Raw genomic sequence first — 12,153 nt, 5'->3', positions numbered from 1 at the left:
CTGTTACAGATCTACACTACGGCATATCACAATACTGCATTCCACAACCCTTACAACCTGCAATGTGGTCCTAACATGAGCAATGAACGTGTAATATGGAATCCTATGTTAGGACAGCAAATATGGGGAATACATACCTTCACAAACACTGGAAGCATATGTGTGCATACACTCCAGATAACATATTGTGGAAGCAGCTTTTGAGGTACTGACAGCATGCATTCTTCATGTGTATGGACCTTCCAGCAAGTGCAGGTCCTCAGTGCCACACCAAAAAATGGTCTGCTGTCCAAGGCATTTGGCCATCAAATGTGCCCACTTACCTGCAACAGAGGCAGCTGTAGCTTGCACACATCTTACAAGCCATGGAATGGATCCCATACTCAACAGGTAGCACCCAGGAGTTGGACATGTAGTCTTACCTCACCATTGCATATACCATGGCAAACAGTGCAGACAGTCATGTATGTGGCAAGGATGTATGTGACAGGATTAATGTAGAAAATAAACAGATGGCCATCCAAGACAGATGATGACAGATGTTGCAAACTGGTCATGCCAGCTGCCTAGTAACATAGCACAACACTGAGGGAGTTGCAGGAATGTCTAGCAAGTACTAACTGTGCAGTACCTGTGTCGGTAATTGCCTGGACTCTGCATAAGTGTAATCCATGGGTTAAAGTAATCGGATGGGACAATTGTACCACAGGAAACATCAACCAGGCCTCTCTACTGGAAGCATATGCATAACAGCAAAAGTCTCCCAAAGGCATGTGTTGCAATGTATACTGGTGTACCAAGACTACATTGGAATCCTACAGACAGTCTCAATTAAGATACATGTGCTGCACAATCAACACCTCACCCCACCTCAGGCCCACCATCCCCTTCTGTACCTTGCTGGTGCCAGTATACACCTGTATGTTTGCCATTCATTAGCAGGGACTAGGCCGGTACACATGGTGTTCAGAGTTTGGGACACTGAAAAATGACACACATGTGCAGGCAATAGTTGTCAAGCATCTGCAAAAAGGCTGAGGATGGGAAGGGGGTGTCATCCTGAAACACAACAGTGCACTGAAGCAGAGATCTAAAGCTTGCTAAGAATGGCTGTATCCGCACACAGTCAAGGTCATGAATTCTGGCAGACATAATCCTGAGTCCACATCAATAATGACACCACTGTGTGACCTCCAAGGGCTGTGCACATGAGTTGACCTTGCAGTCCTGCAGAGTTGGGGGACATTTGTAGGGCAGAATGACCAAATACTGGCAAATGCAGATGGCCCATGCTAGTATACCCCTTCCAGGAATGGTGACTGCTGTAGTACACATAACAGTAGGTGCAACAAACCATCATGATAGGGGTGTGCATACATATGCACCCACAAACTGTATGCATCTCAATCAGCATCTGCACAGCTAACACATTTGTTTGATACTGCATTTGATTGCACAGGTCATATGTCACATATCAGGTTCGTGTAATGTTAACATATGCAGTAATGTGGCCCCATGGCATATCAGGGAAGAGGGTGCTATATTGATAAGGGTGTGTACACTCCCCATAGCTGTGATAAGGTTTGAAGGTTGTTGGTGTAATTGTATTTTATTGGCCATACATGCACCACTGATGATGGGATCTGCTAATCAGACATCAGGCATTCACAAATGACATCTGTCCACATATCATCCCAGGTATGTGTCAGACAAACACATAGGGGCTGTGAGCAGCAGAGCAAATATAACTGACACACATATACACATTCAGCAATGGTGTGTACACCTGTGAGGTATGGTGCACAGTACAAGCCAGGGTGCCGAACAGGTGCACAGCAATACTGTGTACATGGGTGCAGTGTGCTCCAGGGGAAGGGGCATCGACTACTAACACAACCCATGCATCACAAAGATGTATAATGTTGCTGGCAGGGATTGACTATAGCTGCACTGAATGCTGTTGAGTGCCATATATCATGCATGTTGACAGATGGGTAATGAGAGGTCTGTGTGTAATATCTTTGTGCAACCTCACCTGTAAGTGTCAGTGTGTGTGTGTGTGTGTGTGTGTGTGTGTGTGTGTGTGTGTGTGTGTGTGTGTGTGTGTGTGTGTGTGTGTGTGTGTGTGTGTGTGTGTGTGTGTGTGTGTGTGTGTGTGTGTGTGTGTGTGTGTGTGTGTGGGGGGGGTTAATTTGTCTGTAAGTACTATCTGGTGGAGTAGATGGGGTGATGTATGTAGAATGCGCATGTGTATGTGTGTGTGCGTTTGTGTGTGTGTCCATGTATGCACATGTGTGAGTATGGGGTTGTTCATATCTCTCAACTTCTCTAAGAAATTATGCAGTACTTGGACATGGACAGACACATTAGACACCAGGAATACTTTTCTGATATGTAATCTCAGGACAGCTTATAGTATAATAAAGTGTGCAGCATGAAAGATGCATTGGGAGGGAAAACTTGATGCCAGGGATACTGTTTTAATTGCAATCAGCAGAAGGGTGAAAGAATACCCACGTATACAGCACTAAAGATACATTGGGGAATTACTAGACAACACCAGAGAGTGTTTCAAAATATTACTGTAGTCCACATAAAAAAGTTACTAGAGCAACAGATCTTGCATCTACTGAACAATAGTTAAGTATGACACTCCAGTGTGTGACATTATTGAGTGACTGTAGTAGCCCATAACATATGGGGGCCATGCTCAAGACGTCTGGACAAAACCAGATTGAAGACTTGATGACATCAAGGAGTCTTTGAAAAAATGACTCCAATAAAGTTAAAGAGTTAATGGAGTAACAGGTCATGTTTTGTGATCACTTTTCTGAGTATTAGAAGACTGATATGTTAATAATTGGTACTATTGACTGTAATTTAAGACTGATGCAGGATGGGGAAATTAAGAGAAAAAACTAGGGACATTCTGTAAACTCAGGGACAGGTAAATAGTATGGTGGAATGTCAGGGTGTGTGTGTGTGTGTGTGTGTGTGTGTGTGTGTGTGTGTGTGTGTGTGTGTGTGTGTGTGTGTGTGTGTGTGCTGTTAAGCAATGACATACAGGTCTTAAAGTGCGTTTCTTGTTTTCCCCTCACAGGTGGCAAGGTGGGTCAGGGTCTCCCCTGCAGGCAATCTGATGATGGTGTCCTTACAGACACTGAAAATGATGATAGGTGTGTTGAGGCACAGGCAGGGTTGTCAGGGGCTGAAGCTGCACTATCGTTTGACATCCCACTGTTATCCACCCCATCCTCGCACACAGTCACATTGCTTATACATACCCCATCACCAGTGGCCATAGCTGAGGGACAGTTGGCAGTTGGTGACATGGGACAGGACAGTGTGGTCTCTATGGCATGTGTGTCTGGACACAGCAGCCATAGCCAGATGTCCGGCAGGGTACGACATAGGCAGATGTACAGGACTGCTCATTGGTGGGCTGCTGATCATCGTGCCCCTGGCAGAAGTGCCACATCTAGTACAACCAGACACATGTTTCAGGCCATCATGGAGGTGCAGGCACATATGGAATGGTACACCAGATAGACTCTGAGGCTGCAGAGGGCTACTCTTTCAGCTGTTACTGATAACATCCGTGATCTTGCAGGTGCCCTCCATTATTTTTCAGAGGTCATGGATAGATGGTTGGGAGAGATGGTGGGAATCTTCGACCGTGGAATGTCTGTGCTCGAGCATATGGTGGGAGTGGTGTGATGGCCACGTGGATGTAGGCCAGCAACACCAACAGCTGGAGGTCGACGTGGACATGCCAGAACACAGAGACACTCCTGTAGTGGCAGTACCAGGCTCAGCACTGCAGGAGGGGGTGTTGTCCACACCATACCACAGCAGACCATGTGCACATGGCCCTGGCCAGACCCAAGAGGGACCCGGATCCAGCAGACATATGTCATCATCAGGGGAGAGTACCATATCTTGGCTTGTACCTGGTGGTGCCCATGGAACCCCTGGCAGGCACAGTTCTCATGTCTGTGGCCAGAGATGGTGAACTGCACACCCTGCCAGGTACGGTCTGCAGTTGTCCAACAAACCCCTGTAAAGGGCAGCCACATAAAGGGCAGCCACAAGGCAGAACTGTGTGCATGCATGCACACACACAATACCAACACAGTTAGGGCAACACCATACCTACACACACCACATCACCACAGCCAATTTAATAATTAAACCCCCTCACTCACACACATGGTGTCAAATGTATGTCTCAGCCTAGGTCTCTGGCAAACAGACAACACACCCTGTGCATATGATGATACCTGTGCCACATCCCTGTCATCCATAACATCGATGCAGGGAAAGGTTAATATACATACATACATACATACATACAAATGTTTCAGGAATGGGCATTAAAGCTCTTCTAGCTTTCCAATATGCCAAAACACTTATCCCATAATAAATGTCCAGGCTGTTCTTAAAAATATCTAAACTAGTACTTGCTTGAATGTAATTTGGTAGTCTGTTCCAAGCATCAACTACTCTGTCAGAGAACCAATTAGTACACTTCTCATTCCTATAGAATCTTCTACATAGATTATCTGACAATTTTCTAGTACTTTTTGATAACCCCAAACATTCCCAGAGGTAGTTGTCCCTAAATGCCCTATATACCTGAATAAGATCTCCTCTTAAATATCTGTAAGAGACACTGTACAAGTTCAGATATTTTAGTCTTTCATAATAACTTAGATTTTCACATCCATGGATGCCCTTAGTATATTTCCACTGTACTCTTTCCAGCTTATTCATGCTTGTTTTCCTGTAGGGTTTCTATATTGTTATTCCATACTCAAGTTTGGGTCTAATGTAACTAACAAACAATGACTTCATTATGTCTGATTTCCTAGACTTTATAAATATTTTCATACAACCTATAGTTCTATAACTATCATTAGTCAATTGGTTGATATGATTAGAAAAACTCATAGCTGAATCTACCCATATACCCAGGTCCTTAAATGAGTCTACAGTTTCAATCACTGTGTGCTATATTAAATATTCACCTTTCAGTTTATGTCTACCAAATCTCATATGCTTAGTTTTTGATGTATTTATCAACATATTATTCTCCTGTGCCCAGGTGGTCAATTCAGTCAAATAATTTGCAGACATGCCTTATCTGTAACACTTGTAATCAGTTTACCCAATTTCAGTTTGTCAGCATGTAAACTATAGAGCACCTCAGATGAAAAAGTAAGGTCTGAAAGATACAATCTAAACAAGTAAAAGCCTAGTACAGAGCCCTGTGGGACACCTTGACTGTAACCAATAATTTCACCTGTCCAGTTGGTATGTGATACTTGTCATGTCCTATTTGTAAGCCATGCAGCTATCCATCTTATCAACAGTACATCAATACCTAGTTGTACTAATTTACTGATCAGTGTTTTGTGCATGACCCTGAAAATGCTGAAGTTAAATCTATATAAATCACATTACAGCACAATTGTTCATTCATAGCTGTTATTATGTTGTTATAGAACATCATGATACAGGTGGTAATAGATCTGTTTTCAACATATGCATGCTGATATATAGTTTCAAGTCCCAAACTATCCATTTCTGACAATAACTTATCCAGTATTACCTTCTCCATTATTTTTCCAAAACATGAAAGTAAACGTAAGGGTCTATATGATTCTGGGTTTGTCCTACTCCCCTTTCCCTTAAAGACAGGTTTAATAAGTGCATGTCTCCAATCTTGAGGAATCTCCCCATATTTATATGACCTAGTGAATAATAGATGTAATGGCAGTGTAAGTTTTGTTTAAGTGTTCTCAGGTCATTGTTACTCATTTTGTCTCCTCTCTGCGCTTTGTTTGGATCCAGTTTGCAGTTCTTTTTCAATATAATCTAATTTGATTCCAGTATCTGGGGTTACCTGGATGTCACTAGGACAACTTACCACCCCTTTTGTGGAGCCAAACTGTTTTGCATAAGATTTTGTAAATATATCTATAATCTGTTGTGTCTGAGAATAAATTTTGGAATCTGCACAGTTTATCAATTTGTGTATTTTTACTCCTTCCACATCTTATGTATCTATAAAAAGGTTTTCTATTATGCTCAATATCTTTATATAAATTTTCTTCAAATTTTTCTTGATCTTGTCTAACAGTATGCTTAATCTGTTTGTCCAGCTTGTTTATTTCAGTTTTCAAAGTTGCAGTTCAACCTCTCTTCCTTTTCCTATATTTTTTGTCTCTCACCTTAATCAGGTATATTGTTCTTATGGAAATATACCCCCTGGTGTTGCATGCCTAGATCCTGATGTTAAACATTTTTTTGACTTTTTGCACTCAAAAATTTCTCTTTCAAAACTTTCCACATTCCATCTCTAGTTTTTCCACTGAATACCTCACTCCAGTTAGTTTTATATAGTAACTGTTTTGCTTCCCTATAATCTGTAATTAACCTTCTGTGCATTGACTTAGATTTCATTTTGGCAGAATTATCTAGCAACAAATTAACCTTTATGACCCCATGATCACTGCGCATCAATGGTGGTAAAACTTGACTTGAAGTTACAGTAATTTCTTTGGGAACACAAACAATATCTAGTATATTCTGTCCCCAGTGGGTTTGTTTTACAGTTTGAAGCATTTGTTGTTCCTGAATATACTCTGTGAATAATTTCTTTACTAATATTGTTGAATCAATATTATTCCACTCTGTTTCTGGTAAATTTAAGTCCCCAGCTAATATTATTCTTCCTTCCTGTGTTTCATGTAAGAAATGTATGAATTCCTCTAGGTCATCTGCACTTAACTTTATGGTTCTGATGCACAGGGTAACTGTACTACAGTGTACCAATGTAATGCTACGTAACATGTTGTCAGCAATAAAGTTTAATGCTTACATGCCAGGAAGTGTAGCTGTCCAGCCATGATGCATTATAGCTGTTATTAACACTGAGTGATTGTGGTCTCTATAATGTATTCCGTTTGTGTTGTAGGTGTCCATGTGTCAGTAGGATGATGGTCTGCTGTTGTATCCTACAAGGGGTATGGCACTGTGGTGACACCTTGGCTGTGCCATATCCTGTGTACAGGTGAACACATGTCACAGGTCTGTATAACAGTTACTGCATGTGCTACATGGCCGATAGGTCTAGGGGTGGAGTATACAGGTGAGTGCATGGTGGCTGATGTCAGCAGCCCTTCTACAGAGGACAATGGAAAGTGTACTGGGTGGTACACACCACATGTTTGTGTATAACACACACAGAGGCTTTGGTGTTGATGCAATACACATAGAATACTGTACACATGTGCAAGGAACCCATTTAGCCTATGTAATTCCACCAAGACAGAATAGGCACAACAACACATTGGGAAATAAGAAGTCTGCTAGTTTAATGTCATTGACGATGGTACTGGCAGGGTATACACCCCCTTCCCTAATGTAGTGCAATACTCAACTTGGTGAACATAGGTGTGCTGGTATGGGTGGCACAGCCCTACCCTTTGGAGGGTGAGAGGTGCTGTAGAACCACAGATAGTGTGATAGACAACTACTTAACCTGTTAACATGAACTGTACTGTATTATGGCCAGCTAAGCAGGGGGATACATTCAACAGTAACTGCAATGATGGTGGCTGTGTCCACAAGAGCCACACCCAGCTATATATACCAACCCCTGTATCGGTGTACATCTATACAGTGGGATAGAGGGCATTTACACATCTACCACTAGTTGCGATGGAATGTATTTACACAGGATAATGCCTGTGAAATGTTAGCATTTGCCAGGCAATTCTCAGACAGATGACCTCTGGGACATGTATATTCTGCAAGCAGAAGTAGATTCCTTCACATACACACTCTCTTACTTGGAAACACTGGGACTAGAATCCCTACCTAGGTATGTACTGCTACTGATGTGTGTGGCCTTAATTGCACACACCACACAGCTTTTAGGATGAGGTGTGTTCCAGGTTACATGTTACGTGAGGACCATCCCTAGGCCTGTACAGTATGCTAATGGGGGATGTGCTGGTTGTTTATGGACAATACATAGTGTGACATACTGTCATTAACACATTGATAAACACATAACAGTCATACACACATCTGAGAGACCTGGGCTTATCAGTGCTATCTTGCCAGTGTGTCCATTCTGTTACAGATAAATTGCACACAGCACATGCATAACTGGGCTGGATAGTGTTATCAGTTACCTGTATGGTTGATGGTGATAGTGGTCCCCATACAGTGGAACATGGGACATGTAGTGGAGGTATCATGGTGTAAAGACAGTATACCCAGCACCCACACCCCACAGTGGATATTGTACACACTGAAACCCATAATAACACTCTGACATACCCACTATCACACTTTGACCAGGACTGCAATACAACCCCTTGCCTATCCCAAGAGTGCTACTACAGGGATATGCATCTAATGCACATGCCACAGGGATAGTAGGGTGATGCATTGTCATGGCTCTCCTATGGTCAGCAACATCCCTGTCCCTAATACTGTGTGGCAAGACGTATTGTATTAGGAGAATGTGGCCTCAGAATATATATATATATATATATATATATATATATATATATATATATATATATATATGTGTGTGTGTGTGTGTGTGTGTCTATATATATATATATATATATATATATATGTTTAACATATGCCCAGAACATGTAGTGGAGTCATACCTCAGCACCAATAGTTTGCATCCTCTTAGTGCAAGGGGATGTCATGTAAGTATTGTAGGTATAAATGCAGACTGTTGCTACTGTTACAGAGGTTGTCTTAACAGAAATGTTGTGTGTGGGAAGTCACATCTGATATTGACATGTACACCATCAGTTTGTGACAGACATCCTCAGATCATCATAGTACAGTACCACAGATACCACAGTAATAGTCCTGTGGACTACATCAGAGATATGACCAATAAATGTGGACAGTCTGACACACTCTGGTCGGTCCAGAGGTATACACAGAACTCCTTAGTGCAAGACGTGTGGACCAAGGCTGACAAAGAAGATGTTTACAACCATGTAAATGGGAATATCATGTAAATACTGGAATAGATATGCTCACATAGTTTATATATTCACACACTTGTGTCTGTCCTGACACATAATAAGTGGAGGAGCAGCGGTCACAAGCCTACATACTACCCACTAGTTAGTGACATACATCTGTACAGCATCCCACTGCTTTGTCAAAAATACACAAGTATGGTGGCCCAGCAACAGTACATCTGAGAAATATCTGGACATAACATCACACTGAGTAAGTGCACTGAGCTGCTAGGCATGTCACAAAGCACTGTGAAAACTACAAGCAGACTGCCACAATACTGGCCTACATTTCTTATGGGGGAATTCACATGTACCTGCAAATATAGTAGGCTCTACAGGCATATAACATCACAGAGTAACAGACACCTGTGTGAAAGCGCATACCCACAACCAATCTGAACACAGCCACATATGGTAAGCGTGCTTAATATTGCAGTATATGGACTGTGTGATCAACACCATCCTCATATGTGCCACTCACACACTAACCCTACATATACTGGGACAATACACAGTGTATTCCAATGCCTGACTGTGGTATGGGACATGTGTGGGTTTGGCCCTACAAACATGTACATCAGTAGGATACCATACACTGGAGCAGCATGCAACATCAGATAGAACAGGACCAAGAACAAAGACATCTACCACAGTCTGTACACAGCCCAAGGTACATATTCGCAATACACACTCTGTTGACAATCACCATACATACACAGACCTCACTACAGTATACACTACAACAGAATGTCCAGGTTTTGCCCTCAAATATAAGCCCTACTATACATAACATGTCTAGCAGTCTGATATCTCACTGGCTTGTTATCAGGTATGATATCAATAAATAATGGTGCACTGAACAGATGCACCTCTTACTGCATGACATATGTACAAAGGCTGACAGAGTTGTGACTGGAGGCACAAACACAGTGCCAATATTGACATGTTGCTGTGATAAGCTCATACATTTAGTGGTTGTCAAAGGAAAAAACTTCAAAGACCAATTCACGTAAGGTTCAAGCAAGGCACCCTTTATTAACTTGCAGCAAGGAGACAAAGCATGCTGGCAGAATGGTTTGTCTGAACATTAATAATTAGTATGGCATTTTTATACAGTTCTTTCCATGTCACACATAAATGTTACTTCTATTGCTGATGTAGTTAGACACAATTTTCTGTATTGTTCTACAGAAAATGTTACTAGACTAATTGCTGACTAGTTGAGAATAACTGTTGATTCACAAAACATCTGAGAAAAACAACCTGGCCTTGGGGCTTATTTTAGCCCACCACAAACTTTCAATTCTTTAACTGTGCAGTTCTAATATATGTGTTACATTTTGCCTAGATTCAAGGTACATTTCTAGCTTAGGTACAAGTAATGCTGACTATGGTTTATACTTTCAAGCATCCATTGTGTTCTTATCAAAGCTTCTAGCAGCTGTGTACTTTCTCATGGCATAAGCAGAAAATCAATAACTCTTTGTTAAGTCTCATGACACTAGTAGAAATGAATTATTTCTTGTTATTTGCTGACATTTAGCAGAAAATAGAATGCTTCTTGTTAAGTTTCTAATAGCTGTGCAGATTCATGCAGTGTGAACAGAATAAATGTATTAACCCTTTTAAACCTCGAATGCACTAAGCATGCATATTACTAATACATATTTTTCTAACAGTTCCCCCCTTTTAATACTTTTATTCTACTTTCAAAATAAGCATAAACAGTTTTTTTTCTTTCCCTAACCTCTTCCTACTCAGGAGTTGCAGTTAAGAGAGTCATTCAGTTTAAACTTATGAAAGCATTTTCAATTTTTTCAACAATTCTTCAAGTGCAGCACCTTGGTATAAGGTTTCTGAAATTGATATGTCTATAAAGTCTTTAATCAGTCTTTTTATGCAGGGGATGCAGCAGCACACACATACCACCAGCAGGATCATTCCTACACAGATCGCAATCAGGATGTTCATTAGGATACTGCCCCACCCCCCAAACAATCTCTGGAAAAAGTCCGTCAATGGATTTGGTCCTGGCTTGGTCATAGCCGACACCTGCTGAATTACCTCAAGGTGATTGTCTATCTCATGTTTGTGGTCAGGAATATATGAACAGCACTCCTCCTGGATTAAAGTGCAAGTACCTCCTCTCGCCGCTAGGGTGAAGTCAAGAGCCATGCGGTTTTGAAGCACTACAGTTCTCATGGCAGTCAGTTCATCAGTCACCAATTCTAGAGCGGAAAAGGTTGCATCACTCATTATTTCAAGAAGTTTAGACAGTTTTCTCAGTTCCCAGATTGATTTTGTTGCTCCATATGCTGGCAGTACACCTGCCCATGAGATGATGGTATCACCCAAGTCCATATGTGACAGTCCATTTTTCCCTAGGCCTACAGCATGATGGTTTTTCCAGCCCGCATTGATTTGCCCCACTGGGTTGACATGTTCTTGATTTCTCGTCGAACATTCCGAATTTTCCCCTGAGGTAAAACTGCTGTGTGTCGTATGGCCAGAACCAGGTACCCCAAATAACAACTGCCAGACCAATTCTCAGGTAACCACTTATATGCTTTCCTACCACACACAAAGTAGCAATCTTCTACCTTGGTAGTAACTTTACTATGTCCTGGCTCTGGATGAAACATTTTTTTGTCAACTATAATCAGTTGTTTATAGAGGTCAGCATTATGTTTTACTTCATCAGTTGTCCTATGCATCAGTTCAAAAAATGAATCATAGCTTGTGTTGCAATAGGAACCTGTGTTATCAATTGTATTGTAGCATCTATAGGGAACAGCCACATTGCAATTGCTCCAACCCACCTGAACTGTATCATTTTTGTAAAAACACATAGTCCCCTTCTGTCAAACAGACAAGTACAATGCTACTTTATCTTGTGATGTGACATCTGATGTATCATAGACTACATTTTCCCAGGTCTTGTTGGCTCCTAGGGGGACTGAAGTTAACAATACCCCCCCCCCCATATGCTGTTGGCAAAGCTGTGCAAATCCAGGTCTCAGCATACACATATTTGATTGCCTGGTAAGTGTTGAAGTTTGGGTGCCACTCTACGTGCAACTCTCCA

The sequence above is a fragment of the Protopterus annectens genome, chromosome 2.part0, assembly GCF_019279795.1.
Source record: "Protopterus annectens isolate FY-2018-M chromosome 2.part0, PAN1.0, whole genome shotgun sequence".
Taxonomy (NCBI): Eukaryota; Metazoa; Chordata; order Ceratodontiformes; family Protopteridae; genus Protopterus; species Protopterus annectens.
This window is presented reverse-complemented; position numbering follows the sequence as displayed.